We start from the raw sequence: 14057 nt of genomic DNA, 5'->3' as shown, positions 1-14057 counted from the left end.
GACACTCTAAATGTGTTGAAACCGGTCCCAATAAACAGGTTGTAACTACTTTTTACTACGGAGTATTGAAAGGTGGATCCTTCCCTATAATATTGTACATCTTCTTAAGATGATGAAAGTTGTAGTTCCAGCTGTTCTTGTACATATGATCTTCAAGTACTATCATGAAACCCCACTGGGGGGGGGGGCATTTAGGCATCTTTAAAACCCGTGAAAAGTTTCGTGAAATGTTCATCTGGAAAGGCATGGACGGGGAAATCTGTGAACTAGTAAAGGCTTGTAAATCTTGCTTGCTTAGTAAACCCACCATCTCTACCAAGGTAGGCCTTTTGTCTTCTCATCAAGCGTCGCGCCCAAAGGGACGCCTGTATATCGATTACGTAGGACCCTTCCCCCAGTCAAAGGGGAATGCCAACAAGTTCATCCTTGTATGTGTAGATGGTTTTACTAGATTTTCTTGGTTATTTCCGACTAAGCTGGCTACCGCTCAGTCCACCATTACTTGTTTAATTCAATCTTTGCTTCTTTTGGTCCGTGTCAATATATTGTGTCTGACAATGCTAAGGCTTTCACATCTAATGTATTTCGTAAATTCTGTTTCGACCTGTCCATCTCCCATGTGACAACTTCTGCTTATTATCCTCAACCTTCTCTGGCTGAACGGGTTAATCGTAATGTGAGGTCCGCGCTGATTGCCTATCATCATGAAGATCATTCTAGGTGGGACACGTCCCTACATTGGTTAGCTTTTGCCTTGAATTCGGCGGTTCACGAATCCCATAAGTTTACTTCAGCTTCTTTGATGTTCAGGTTTGTTCCAAACCCGCCGCTCTCTAACCTTTGGTCTCTGAGTGATATTCTACCTGAGACAATAGATCCAGATAATATTAAAGATCTTTGGAAGAAGGCTAAAGCCAACCTTAAAGTGTCTCATGAAAAGGTTAGGGAAAGATATGATCGTGGACGGAGACCCACCAATTTGAAGGTAGGTGACCAGGTGATGGTCAAGAATTTTGATCCTGCGGGCAAGCTTGCCCCCAGATTTCATGGGCCGTGTATTATTCTCGATTTCCTTACACCCGTTACCTTATTGCTAAGCAATCCAGCCACCGAGAAGATATTTCGGGTTCACCTGTCGCAGGTGAAACCTGTGTAACTTCCGCGCTAACGTAGCTGATTTTTTTTAACATTTTTGAAAGATTTCGGAAGGTTATATTTTAGTTTCATTTTGAGGCCTTCTGCCCTTGGAGTCAGGTTCTCTGTATTTAAGCATTTATTGTACACCTTCCCCGACCAGTTAAACTGCCATCCTGTCCTTGCCATGGCCATTACCATGCTCCCGTCTCCTGCTCACATAACACTGTGGCTAATTGGAGTGAAATAAAAACAAAACCTCTGCGCCGCTAGCCCCTCAACCTCACCACAAAGACTGTACCCTAAAATCATCTGGTCCAACAAATTTCTGCCGCCGAGATTTTAATGTTTCAGTGCCCCCGCAGCAGCGCGGCGCCGTACCGCCACTGAGGTGGGGTATGGGCCCGCCCCTCTAAAGTGAGGCCACCAGTGTACGGCGAGCCGGAGTCCTCCTCCCGGCCAAGGCTGATGTGCGGCGCACAACATGCAACTTGCCCGCGACCTGTATGTTCGCCGCGGGCGCGGCGTGCTTCAACTCCAATACTCCTCTCATAGTGCGGGCGAGCGGTATCTCAGGGTACTTGAGGGGTCCGAGCGGTCTCCTCTGGACACAAGCAGCGGCGGCTGGTCTGGCTGTCAAACTTAATCAACATTGAATGTACTTAATCAGCTACATGGACATTTAATATCAACAATTACTACATTTTTGGATTCAACTGCAATATTTGGTGGACTTAGGAAATTTTCTTCCCTTTCAAGAATTAAAAGTTTTTCCTTCTGAATTCAACTTCTACAAGCATAAAGACATTACCTCAAAAATTACTACAAAGAATTTTGAAACTGGATCAAACCAATCTAAAAAACTTGTTTGTAAATCCTTCTGCAATTAATTTCTATTTCAACAGCATAAATTGGACTTCGTTTTAAAACAAAATTTGGTCTTCTTCTGTGTTACCCCTTGGAGGGACTTTTAGGGGGGGGAGGTTTGTACCGGGCGGTACACCTCCGCGCCGCTAATTCAAACATTGCGCCAGTTGAAACTCCCCTACTGGAGGAAGCTTGAACTTTAACTTCTACATTAATGCTAAGATTTCTCAGAAGATGTCATTACTATAAATTTTGAAGAGTTCTGAACTGTCTTTTTCGATTTATTTTTGTTTTCCCTGTAGTAAGAAGTGTGAACATTCTCTTCTAGATGGCACTACTGAAGGACTACAATTGTGCACCCTAGTGCGAAGTTAAAGAACTGTTTTTGGGAGAAATTTTGTGTTCATAAGTTTGTTCTTTGTTAAATTTCTTTCCGTCATTTGTTTGGGTTGGCAGTATAACCCTTCTCTTTCCGCTTGTTTTGAATTTAACCAATCCCGAATTTCTCTCATTAATGTTCCACCAATAATGTGTTTCTTCCTCATCTGGTGTAGTGGTTTTCGTTGTTAGCCAATAAAAAGCTTGTGGGCGGGTGTTATCATTCATGAAAGGTCTCGAATGTTCCACGAGGGTATATAAACTGCTGATTTTTGGGTCTCCGGGCTACTTCAGTAACATCTATCATAGTGTAAATTATGTAGCAGGGAGCGGGAAGCGCCTCTTTCGTCGGGCAGCAGTTCTTCAATAAGGTAATGGCCTTTTAAAATTTTTTTTCTTGCTAGCTCAGCAGTTTAACTCTCGGGGCAGGTTCGATACCTTTTACCATGTAACTTTCCTCTAAAATGTAAAAGACACTTGGTATAGATTCTATCTCTTTAAACTTCAAATTGGGATAGAGAGTGCTTACCCATCTCGAGCTCCCACTCCTATTGCTTTGAGGTGAACTAATTTTCACAACCGTTCCTTCCCTTCCTAATGTAATATAAATTATTTTCTTATATAAGTCACTTCTTTAGTATGGGATTAGCCCTTGCATAAGCGGCCTAGTGCCAAATAGGTTTTAAATAAAGTGTATTAGGAGTGCAAGTACGCCTCCTCTCAAGTTGGTATTTTGGAGGCCATGTAATTGTCCTGTTTCTTTATTGAGTAGGCCTCAGTAGGTTGGGTATTTTTACCCCTGTTTTCATGTGCTTGGAGGTCAGCTTGATGGTGGAGTTTGGAGTGGCCTTTGATAGGCTTGAACTTTAAGAGCGTGTTGCTCTTTCTTAAAATTTTGGTTTCTGTGTGCCTCGAGGAGGCGTTACTGAGTAATAGGGAACAAGTGCTCCGGGGCATGATTGGGGTTTTCTGCCCCTTTTTCAAACCTGGTATCTGGCTAAAGTTGGGCTAATTGCTCAAGAATTGTGTGTCTGGCTCTCGGAGCCCAAATCCTGTAACACTCTAATTGTACATTGTCGATTTGTTGCTAGGCTACTGAGTACCTGTTATATTTGTTATTCCTTGACCTTAAAAAGAAAATATAACCTTGTTAAATTTTAAATTAACTTTAATTTCGTAACTTGAGACCTGTTCTTCCCTGCACCTTCTTTCACCTCTAACTACCACGGAAAACTCCGTAACAGTCTAAATTATATCACTCCAAGAAACCAGGTATGCTGATGAAAATCATTTCGATTCAGACAGTTACAGAATTTACAAAGGTAAACCAGCAATCTCCTTCCCTAACCAGCCAGGTCAGCTTGGTACTGCGTTTGCAGTGAGGAGAAACCAGTACTGCACTTCACGTCCCCTTCTGAAAGCATTTCATTACTCTCAATTAAGTCAGGAAACAAAGGCTAAACACTAATCAATACACATACACCTACAAACAACTACATCCAAAAATATCCACACAAAGTAGACGACTTCTGGGAACAACTAGGGGAAAGCATCATTTCAAAATCATTTGAGAAGAATCGCGGGACTCTATCCAGCTCACCAGAGAACCAATAGAAACGGAGAAAGATGAATTGGCTTCTGCAAGAGTTTTGATTTAAAATTAATATCGACTCATTTACTAGATCTACCACGAAAGAAAACGACTTGGAGATCACCTAACATTCATTTAGGGGAATTCCAGTTAGATAATGTAGGGATCTCGAAGAAAAATCGGAGGGAAATTCTGAAGTCAAGAAAGGAGTTTTTGACTCTGATCACTACTTATATCTAGTTAAAGTCAAATTTCAACCTGACAGACCCAAAATCAGAACAATCAGGAAACCGAGAATCACCGGAACATCTTAAAGAAAACTCGGGCTCCTTTATTGCAAATGTCTCCAACCAGAATCCATCCAAATGGTAAGATCTCAAAGAAACATTTTTAGAAGCTTCCAAGAGTACAGGTATCTCTCCCAGGAAAAGAAAACACAGATGGTGGCATTAAACCTGCGACAAGACCATAGAACTTAGAACGAGAGCCTGCAGAGATTGGAATTGCCATAAAACTGGAAAAACTAGGCGGGAATTCATTAAGATCTGTAGTGGGGTTCCCAAATTCTTAGTCAGCACTTTTTCTGCTGCGTCAGAAACCGAGGTCATTGACCCCGGGTGACCACGTACTCTTGTTTGTAAACAAAGCCACGTGCTTTTTTGACAGCTGTCGTCTTTAACACGTGGGAATAGTAGGCTAACCTAAGTAAATAGTTATGGTTTATTGACTTCGGGTGAGTAGCGGTCCTTAATGGGGTAGTCCTCTTTCCCCTATCTCCCCTTACTAAGAATAAGGGACGGGTGAGTAAGAGATGTGCTCTCTCTCTCTCCCTAGAGATCCAACGCCGTAGCGATATCTCGTCTGCAAAATGTATTACCCTGGCCAGGGCACGGCCGCCTCTTACAAGTCAAGCAAGGAAAACTTTGACTTGTACCTTTAATATACCTAAGTTCAGTGGGTTGGGGAATGCTTAGATTAGAAGTTTAGTACGATAGTCCATGTGTATACATATCGACAGGCAATCAATGCACACTCTGGTGGGAAGTGTTTAGTACAATAGTCGATGCATGCATAATCGATAGGCGACGTGTGTGCACTCTAGTGGTAGAAAATAAAAACTTACTGCTGCTATGATGGGCGGGATTTTAAACATGGCTATTGATGGTGCTGTTAAGAGAGCATCGCTAACTTCAGTGCTGACATCTTGACGGGGCAAAAACCTCGTAGCTGGCACCTTATGCACGTGGTATCGGGCAGTTTCAAATTTCACGTGCTCTTTTGACGGCTGCCAGCTGCTATCTTTGAACAAGAGAGCATCGTGCTGGCATCTTGACGGGGCTAAAACTTCATAGCTGCTACTTTATGCATGTGGTGGACGGCAATTTGAAATTCCACGTGCTTTTTCTGACAGCTGTAATCTTTTAACCACGTGGGACATGTACTTTAAACATGGTTAACTTCATTGCTGTTATGTTAACCTTGACTGCTGCTACCTATGCATGTGATGTGGCGGGAAATTTAAAAAGAAAACTACATGCTTTTTTTAACATCTGTCAAGATAACAGCCACTATCTTTAACCAAATAACACTTGATTTGAACATGACTTACATGAGTTCTGCCATTTTGACGGATCTAAACCTTATTGCTACTACCTTATGGCGCGAAATTTAAATTGATCTTGACGGGACTTGGCGACGTTGCGGGATATAGCCAGGGGTCTAACTAGGAGCAAGCTGCCGCGTTCCTCCTCCTAACAGTGAGACGATACAGAAGACAGTACAGTCCCTCCTCCTCTACACTATCTTCGAGGGGTCTAACCTTGCTAGGCTATCCTTCTCAGTTATAGAGGTTAGCTTAATCCCTCCTCCTCTGTCGAGGCTTAGCCGCGTTGCTCCTCCTAACAGCGAGACGATATAGAGAACAGCACAGTCCCTCTTCATAGTTCTGTATCCTACAGCGTAGCGTTATAGAGGACAGCACAATCCCTCCTTCTTACAGTTACGAAATGACCTTAATGCCCTACTCTTCCTCCTCCTCTTACAGAATGTATCCAATAGCTTAGCGTTATAGAGGGCAGCACAATCCCTCTTCTACAACGATAACGACAGGTGAAAAGGAAATGCAATACGTAGAACATTTCAAAATATTGATTTACTATTTCTACATGTAATGTAACAATAACATCCTTGTTGTGCGTCTTTACAGAATCATACACCTAGGACGTAATTCGTCTTCTATTTCTTGAATCTCTCCTTTATACACTGTGTATCCAACATCTTGATAAGCTCTTTGGAGTTGTAATCGTTCAACGAGTAAGTTAACGTCTTTATAGTATCTTACATCAGCATAGGGTAACAAAGTTTCCCTAGACAGATGATGCGGAAAAACATGTTGTGTTTCACGGTTTGATTGAAAAGAATCTTCAGATGTTAGCACACTTACAGAACATGTCGGTATAGAATCAAAAAGCTCTGAGACGTTGAGTTCTTCTTTTCCTTCCTTATTCATCTCCTCTTTATCTGGTTGTGTGAGGTTAGTAGCAGGAAGCTGAGACGATGATATATCGTTTGTTAAAGTTTTTAAGCGTTCTACTACTAAACAAATGTGTTTAGAATTTACATGTCGTGTGAGATTATCACGTCTGTTTAATATATCAGTATATTGTTGGCATGCATATATTCCGAAGTTATGCTTTACAGCTTTATGTTGTTGAAGATTGTCAAGTCTTGAACAACTTGGACTATAAATATCACACAAAAATGTAATGGATGTTTTACACTGCAACCGACAAATAACAACTGCGTATTTATCTGTAAAACTGCGTCTAATAACGAGGTGGAGAGAAGGGGTGTTTGATAAGTAGGAGGCATAGCTGTGTTTTCCTTTTACATTCCCTTAGGTGCCCCTTCTCTTCTCATCTGCCCTAGTCTCTTCTCGTCCTCCTCTTTATTTCGGCTAGTTTTACGGACAGATTACGCTTCTCTCCTCTTCTAGCTAGTGCTAGAAAGCCTTTTTCCGACTAGATGCTTGTAACCGGGTACGATTCTAAAACCTGTAGCACTTAGTCTACTACAATTATAAGGTAACATGTCATCAGCGCGAGGAGTAGCGCAACAGCCTCCCTAAGGGGGGCTACTAAGCGACTGCTCTTTAGCCTGCAAACAGGTTCGATTCTAGATCAGTCTGGAATTCTGCATCTACTAAAATCCAGTTAAAAGCAAAAATAACTTGGAATATGTTACATAACCAGGTACGCAAGCCCTAGCGATGATTACAACTGGCAGCAGTGTAAATCTACGGGATTTGAACACACTATTTCTAGAACGGCGACTAGCGCTTAGGTAAAGGGTTACTGTCTGCCGCTGCATAGCCCGAAGGCCTGAACGAAGCAGCTCTCTCCTTACCAGGAATCGAACCCAAAGTCTACCAAGCAACCGCTGCTGAAACTGTATTCCCGATTTACATCTTACGACTGGCAGGGTATACTGTGTTCATAGATAATCCTTTTTAGCTACCATATGTGATAAGGAAGGGGTACTCTTAAGTCTCCTCTTTCAGCAGGTGGAAGATACTGTAGGTGCAGAGCTCAGTTCCCTCTTACGTCGGGCAAGTAATACCGGCAGTGTTGAACAGGAATAGACAACCAGCAGGGAATACTATAGATGCTTCTTTTTAGTTGCTTCGTATGACAGGGAAGGTGTTCGATCCTAGCTCAGTCCAGAATTCGTCATCCACTGAAATCCGTTAAAGGCGAAAATAACTCGGAATATGTTACATAGCCGGAGCAGAGGATGCTGTAAGTGCAGAGCTGATAGATTTTAGTTACTTGTTACGTCAGGTAAGGGATCCCGTAGAGGCTAGTACGTTGTCACCTAAACTACACGGACTATTTTAATAATAAGCTGTTACCCATTAGAGCTTGAGCTAGTATCAACTTCCAGTAACATGCGAACTCAGCCTTACAAACTATCTATTTGTAGTAATTTCTGTCCTTAACCTCTAGAAATTATTAATTATATTATCCAATGTTATTTAATTTCAAACTGGATGTGTGTCTTACTTGTGTATGTCCAGACAAGGTCATGAGAATTTTGCTGCGTTGTCAAGCGACTTCCTCTGTGCGAAGAATAGCAGGTTCTCACAGTATTGCTCTCATTTGCTCTCTTATCACTTGGTGCAGACTACACGCATATAAACAAAACATTATGAATTGATCTTTTCCCCGCTTTTTTACATGTAAATATCTTAGGTAATTCGTATTCTGCGTAGAGTATGTTGAAACTCGTGTGTAAAGTGGTGTAATAAAATGTCCTTGTCCGTGTGTTCTGTTTTACGATAAAGGAGTGATGTGTGTGCGTATATCAGTGTATAAAATATGTGTTTCTGATTATCGCAATAGAAAAATGATAAAACATGTACCTTAGCTGTATACATACTTTGTAAATTTGCCATTACCGAGCGTGTTAGCTGCGCGGTTAGCGCAATATGTGTATCCGCGGCTTCCGATTTTCGCACTAGGCAAATGTTGAAAGATATAACTTAGCTGTATTCATATTTTGTAAATGAGGGTTTACCAGCCGAGTTGGCTACGCGGTTAGTGCAATATGTGTTTCTGCACTTTCTGTTTTTTCGCACTAGGCAAATGATAATCGTCTCGCTGTTAGGACGAGGAACGCGGCTGAGCCTCGACAGGCAGCTCGCTATAAGATAGTATATATGTAAGAAAACTGAAGCTTGCTATAAGGCAAGGGCAGCTTGCTTTACAAATAAGATGGTAGTAGGTTAAGAAGAGCAGCGTATGTCCCGCGACGTCGCTAAGTCCGCGCCATAAGGTAGTAGTAATAAGGTTTAGCTCCGTCAAGATAGCAGCACTCAATAACTCATGTTCAAAACAAGTGCGTCTCGTTAAATTTGGCGGCTGTTATCTTGACAGATGTTAAAAATGCATGTAGTTTTCTTTTTAAATTGCCCGCCACTCCACATGCATAAGGTAGTAGCAGTCAAGGTTTAGGTTTGTTAACATAGCAGCAATGAAGTTAGCCATGTTTAAAGTCCATGTAGCACGTGGTTAAAAGGTGACTGCTGTCAAAAAACACGTGGTATTTCAAATTGCCCGCTACCACCTGCATAGTGTGCCAGCTATGAGGTTTTAGCCCCTTCAAGATGCCAGCACTGAAGTTAGCGATGCTCTCTTAACAGCACTATAAACAGCCATGTTCAAAATCCCGCCCAGCATAGCATCAGTAGGTTTTTTTTAATTTTCTACCACTACAGTGTGCACACATCGCCTATCGATTATGCATGGATGGACTATCGTACTGAACTTTTCCCACCAGAGTGTGCATCGATCGCCTGCTGATATGCATACACATCGACTCTCGTAATAAACTTCTTCCGCCAGAGTGTGCAAACATCGCATGTGCGCGTGCACCTCCTCTATCCACTGCTTATCGATCTGCTGTAATACGTGCGCACTGTATGCTGATCACAGCATTCCCCCACCCGCTGAACGTAGGTATATTAAAGATGCAAGTCAAAGTTTTCCTTGCTTGCCTCGTAAGAGGCGGCCGTGCCCTGGCCAAGGTAATACGTTTGTAGAGGAGACATCGCTACGGAGTTGGATCTCTAGGGAGAGAGCGAGAGAACACATCTCTCGCTCACCCGTCCCTTGTTTTTGGTAAGGGCAGATAGGGGAAGGAGGACTACCCATTAAGGCACGCTACTCACCCGAAATCAATAAACCTACTATGCCCACGTGGTTAAAGATGGCAGCTGTGAAAAAATCACGCGGAATTTCAAATTGCCCGCCACCACGTGCGTAAGGTGGCAGCCATGAAGTATTAGCCCCTGTCAAGATGGCAGTACGATGCTCTCTTGTTTAAAGATGGCAGCTGTCACCGTGACAAAAAAGCATGTGGAATTTCAAATTTCACGCGCCCATGTGCATAAGGTGGCAGACATGAGGTTTAGTGCCGTAAAGATGGCAGCACTGACGTTAGCAATGCTCTCCTGTTTAAAGAAGGCAGCTGACAGCTGTCTAAAAGAGCACGTGGCTTTGTTTGCAGACAAGAGCACGTGGCTTTCTTAGCAAACAAGAGCTCGTGGTCACCCGGGGTCAATGACCTCGATTGTTAACGCAGCAGAAAAAGTGCTGACTAAGAAATTGGGAACTGCTTTGCCCTACTAGTAAGATCCAGAAACAAACCTCAGAAAACATCTGATATGAGAAACGCAAACATAATCTCAGAAGGTTGGCAGAAATTGAACTGGAATTCACACAAAATAACACACGGAACTTTTACAGAACTTTCACAGAAGAAATATCAAATTACCACTCACCTAGCCTTTGTTTCAAGCGTCCAGATTGAACTCTAGAAACAAATAACCAGGAAAATTGCAAACTGTTAGCAAACCATTTTCAGAAAATTTAAGCTTGAATCTCCTGGGGAACAAATCTTTGAAAAATCCACACTAAATCCAGATTCAGAACCACGTGCATTAGAAGAAACCAAACAAATTATCAGTGAACTGAATAATAACAAATCTGCAGGTGAAGACGGTATAATTTCTGAAATGTGGAAAATTGGTGGAAAAAGTCTTGCCTCGAAACTTCATGCTATTCTCAGCGATATCTGGGTCAGGGAAAAGATTCCTGAGGACTGGAAATTTGGACTAATTTACCCACTGCACAAAGAAGGTGATAAAACGTTTATCAACAACTACTGAGGTATCACCTTGGTATCAGTTACTTACAAAATTTTCTTCAAAGTTCTACTGAAAAGACGAAGGGAAAACAGATTACCTCACTGGAGAATACCAGGCAGGTTTCAGAAAGGGATGATCATACACAGAACATATACTGAATCTCAATCGCAAAACTCTCTTACAAATGCGCAAAAACTAGGCAAAGAGTGATCACCTTCGTAGATATTAGAAATAGTGGGTTCGAACCCCACTGTCGGCAGCCCTGAAGACGGTTTTCCGTTATTTCTTATTTTCACACCAGGCAAATGCGGGGCTGTACCTTCATTTAGGCTACGGCCGCCTCCTTCCAATTCCTAGGTCTTTCCTATACCATCGTCGCAGTAAGACATATCTGTGTTGGTGCGACGTAAAGCAAATAGCAAAAAAATGCATATCACGCCATAGACCGAGAGACACTTTTAAATGCACTCGAAGAATTTGAAATAGACAAGGAAACGAGAGAATTAATCCGTAAAAAATTAACTGACACTACTTCCAAATTAAATTATCAGGAGAAATATCTGAGACTTTTGATGTGAACACAGGGGTTCGACAAGGAGATGGACTGTCACCTCTGTTGTTCAGTCTTGTTCTAGAAAGAGTGATCAGAACCTGGAAAAAAAGAAGTTAAAGGAATAACTCTTGGTAGACATCTGATAAAGATAGTTCACGTGCAGTGTCAAGCGTTTGGTGACGACCTGGCAATTCTTTCTAATTCCCTCCCTCCAAAACCTACACAAAGTTACAGCCAAAACAGGACTTCAAATATCATATGAAAGAAAAAGTACATGGAAGGAGCTTCTCGGTTTGTAGATGGGCAAGCTATGACTAAATTTTGACACATTGCCCAAGTAAATAAATTCAAATAAGTTACGTAGGAAAAATCATTCAACCTTCTGGATCAAGTCGTGAAGCAAATAAGGAGAGGATTACCAAGTTATAGAAAGCATATCGAATCACAAGGAACGCATATAACAAAATATCATTATTTCGGAAAACAAAACTAAGACATTGTAATAAAACCTGAAGCATTATACGCATCGGAGTACTTAATCATGGGCGGTAGATCACTCATGAAAGATGTAGAAAAGCAAGAAAGAGAAACTTTACCGGCCCAGTCTGCACAGAGGGAGTATGGATGAAAAGGAAATCTCATAAAAGTTATTGTCATAGAAATTCAATGGACACATTCTCAGAATGAACAATTATAGACTGACCAAAAGAATTCAAAATCTTGCCCTCACACAGAAAGTCAAGAACAACTGGCTGAATAAAATAGAATCTGATCTTCAGGAAATGAACATCAACCAGGAAACTGTGAAGAACCGATCTGCTTCCATAACATTGTTTCACGGAGCCAACATTTACAACTAATAAAACCTGGAGAGAAAAACGTAAGAAGAATTTCAGTGAGAGGATGAAGAGATTTTGGGAAAGGAAGAAGGCAAAATCATGAGCTAAATAAGTTTGAGCGTGCTCCTCAGCTGCGAATCACGGCGTGCAATAATAATAATAATAATAATAATAATAACTGTTACGGAGATACCTGTCGAGCAGAAAGAGGTGAAAGAAGGTGGGGGCTTGAATGGGTCTAACTACGATATCAGAAATTGAATGAAAACTTTAACAAAGGTTATATTTCTCTTTAAATCACAAACTTAACAAATTTTTCACTCAGTGAAATAATGAGGTTCTAGGTACAATGATAATTTCAAACATTGGAAGATCCAAGATTCAGAACATTAACAATTTTGGGCTTCAATCCCCTAGTTCACACAGTTACAATTTCAAAGTGGTATTATTTAGACAAGGATAGAACTCTGCCAAATTCAAAAGCACTTTGCCTTCAAGAGGCACTCCTCAATATTACACAATTTTAGGAAAGAGCTTACATCTCTCTAACATTTACAAAATTTTAACCGCCCACTTAATGCAATATTACACCAAACTTTATGATCTTCGGCCTCTCTAGGCGCAATTTACAATTAACACAATGGTACACAGAGGTATCAAGTACCCAAACTACTGGCCCTTCGTGGAAAAATAACAACGGATCAAAGTAATGGCCCGAACACAAAATGAATGGAGGCGTAAGCTTGCACTCCTAGATAATGAATAAAATCCTAACGGGGCTATCGGCCCAATGATACAGGGGCTAATCCCAAGCTACTGAGGTGACTTGAATGAAGGAAAATTTAATACATTACAGCAAAGAAAAACAGTTACAAAGTCGTAGTCACCTCAAACCAAGTTGAATGGGAACTCGAGAGGGTGACGCACTCTCTATCCCCGATTTACAGTTTTAAGAATTTATGAAACTTTACATTAGCCGAAGAAGGTTTACAATTTAGGAAACAGGTTACATAGTTAGAATTTAGAACCTTACCCTCGTGTAAATCTGCGGAGGTAGCTACAGATAAATAAGAGTACAGTGTTCAATTCTAGTCTTGTTATGTTTTAATCTCTTATTTAGTGATCTGAACACATCAAACAATGTTCTGAACGCTTGTTGAAGTTAACGACATCGAGTACAGTGTTCGATTCTAGTTTTGTTATGTTTAATTCACTTCTTTTTTAATCTGCAAATCTAAACATGCACAACCATGATGACGTCATCGCTGCAACACGCGCACACTCTTGCCTTCGCGATGCTGTTCGATAGAGCAATGCCTTAACAGAGGAGGAAGAGGAGGGGTCATAACAGGCTATGTATAGCCGCCATCTTGTACAGTAGCCTCTAACCTAGCTTTCTTCATAACAGCCTATTGTATAGCCGCCATCTTATGCAGTACCCTCTAAGCTAGCTTTCTCCATAAGAGCCTGTGCATAGCCGCCATCTTGTGCAATCACCCATAGTCAGCATCTCTAACAGCATCTTGGTTTAAAAACTAAGATAATAGTATGTTGAGAAGGGCAGCTTGGTAGGTATGTTGAGAAGGGGGCAGCTTGCTATAAAATCGTAGTAAGTTGAGAAGGGCAGCTTGCTTGCTTGTGGCGTGGCTAAGTCCCACGGTGTAAAGTTTACGTTCATCAAGATAGCGGTAAGCCATGTACAAGTAGTTAGAGATAGCAGCTGACAGCTATCAAAAAGCACGCGGAATTTTTCAAATGGCCCGCCACTACATGCGTAAGGTAGCAACCGTAAGTTTTGTGCCACAAAGATAGCAGCACGGTGCTCTGTTAATTAAAGATAGCAGCTATCAAAAGCACGTAGCTTTAAAAAGCACGTGGAATTTCAAATTGCCCGCTACTAAGTAGATATAAGGTTTAGTGTCGTAAAGATAGCAGCACGATGTTCTGTTGATTAAAGATTGCCGCTGTCAAAAAAAGCACGTGGAAATT

Source organism: Anabrus simplex, chromosome 11 (genome assembly GCF_040414725.1).
Source record: "Anabrus simplex isolate iqAnaSimp1 chromosome 11, ASM4041472v1, whole genome shotgun sequence".
In the NCBI taxonomy this organism is placed as follows: domain Eukaryota; kingdom Metazoa; phylum Arthropoda; class Insecta; order Orthoptera; family Tettigoniidae; genus Anabrus; species Anabrus simplex.
The sequence above is the reverse complement of the archived record's forward strand: the minus strand, read 5'-3'. Positions refer to the sequence as shown.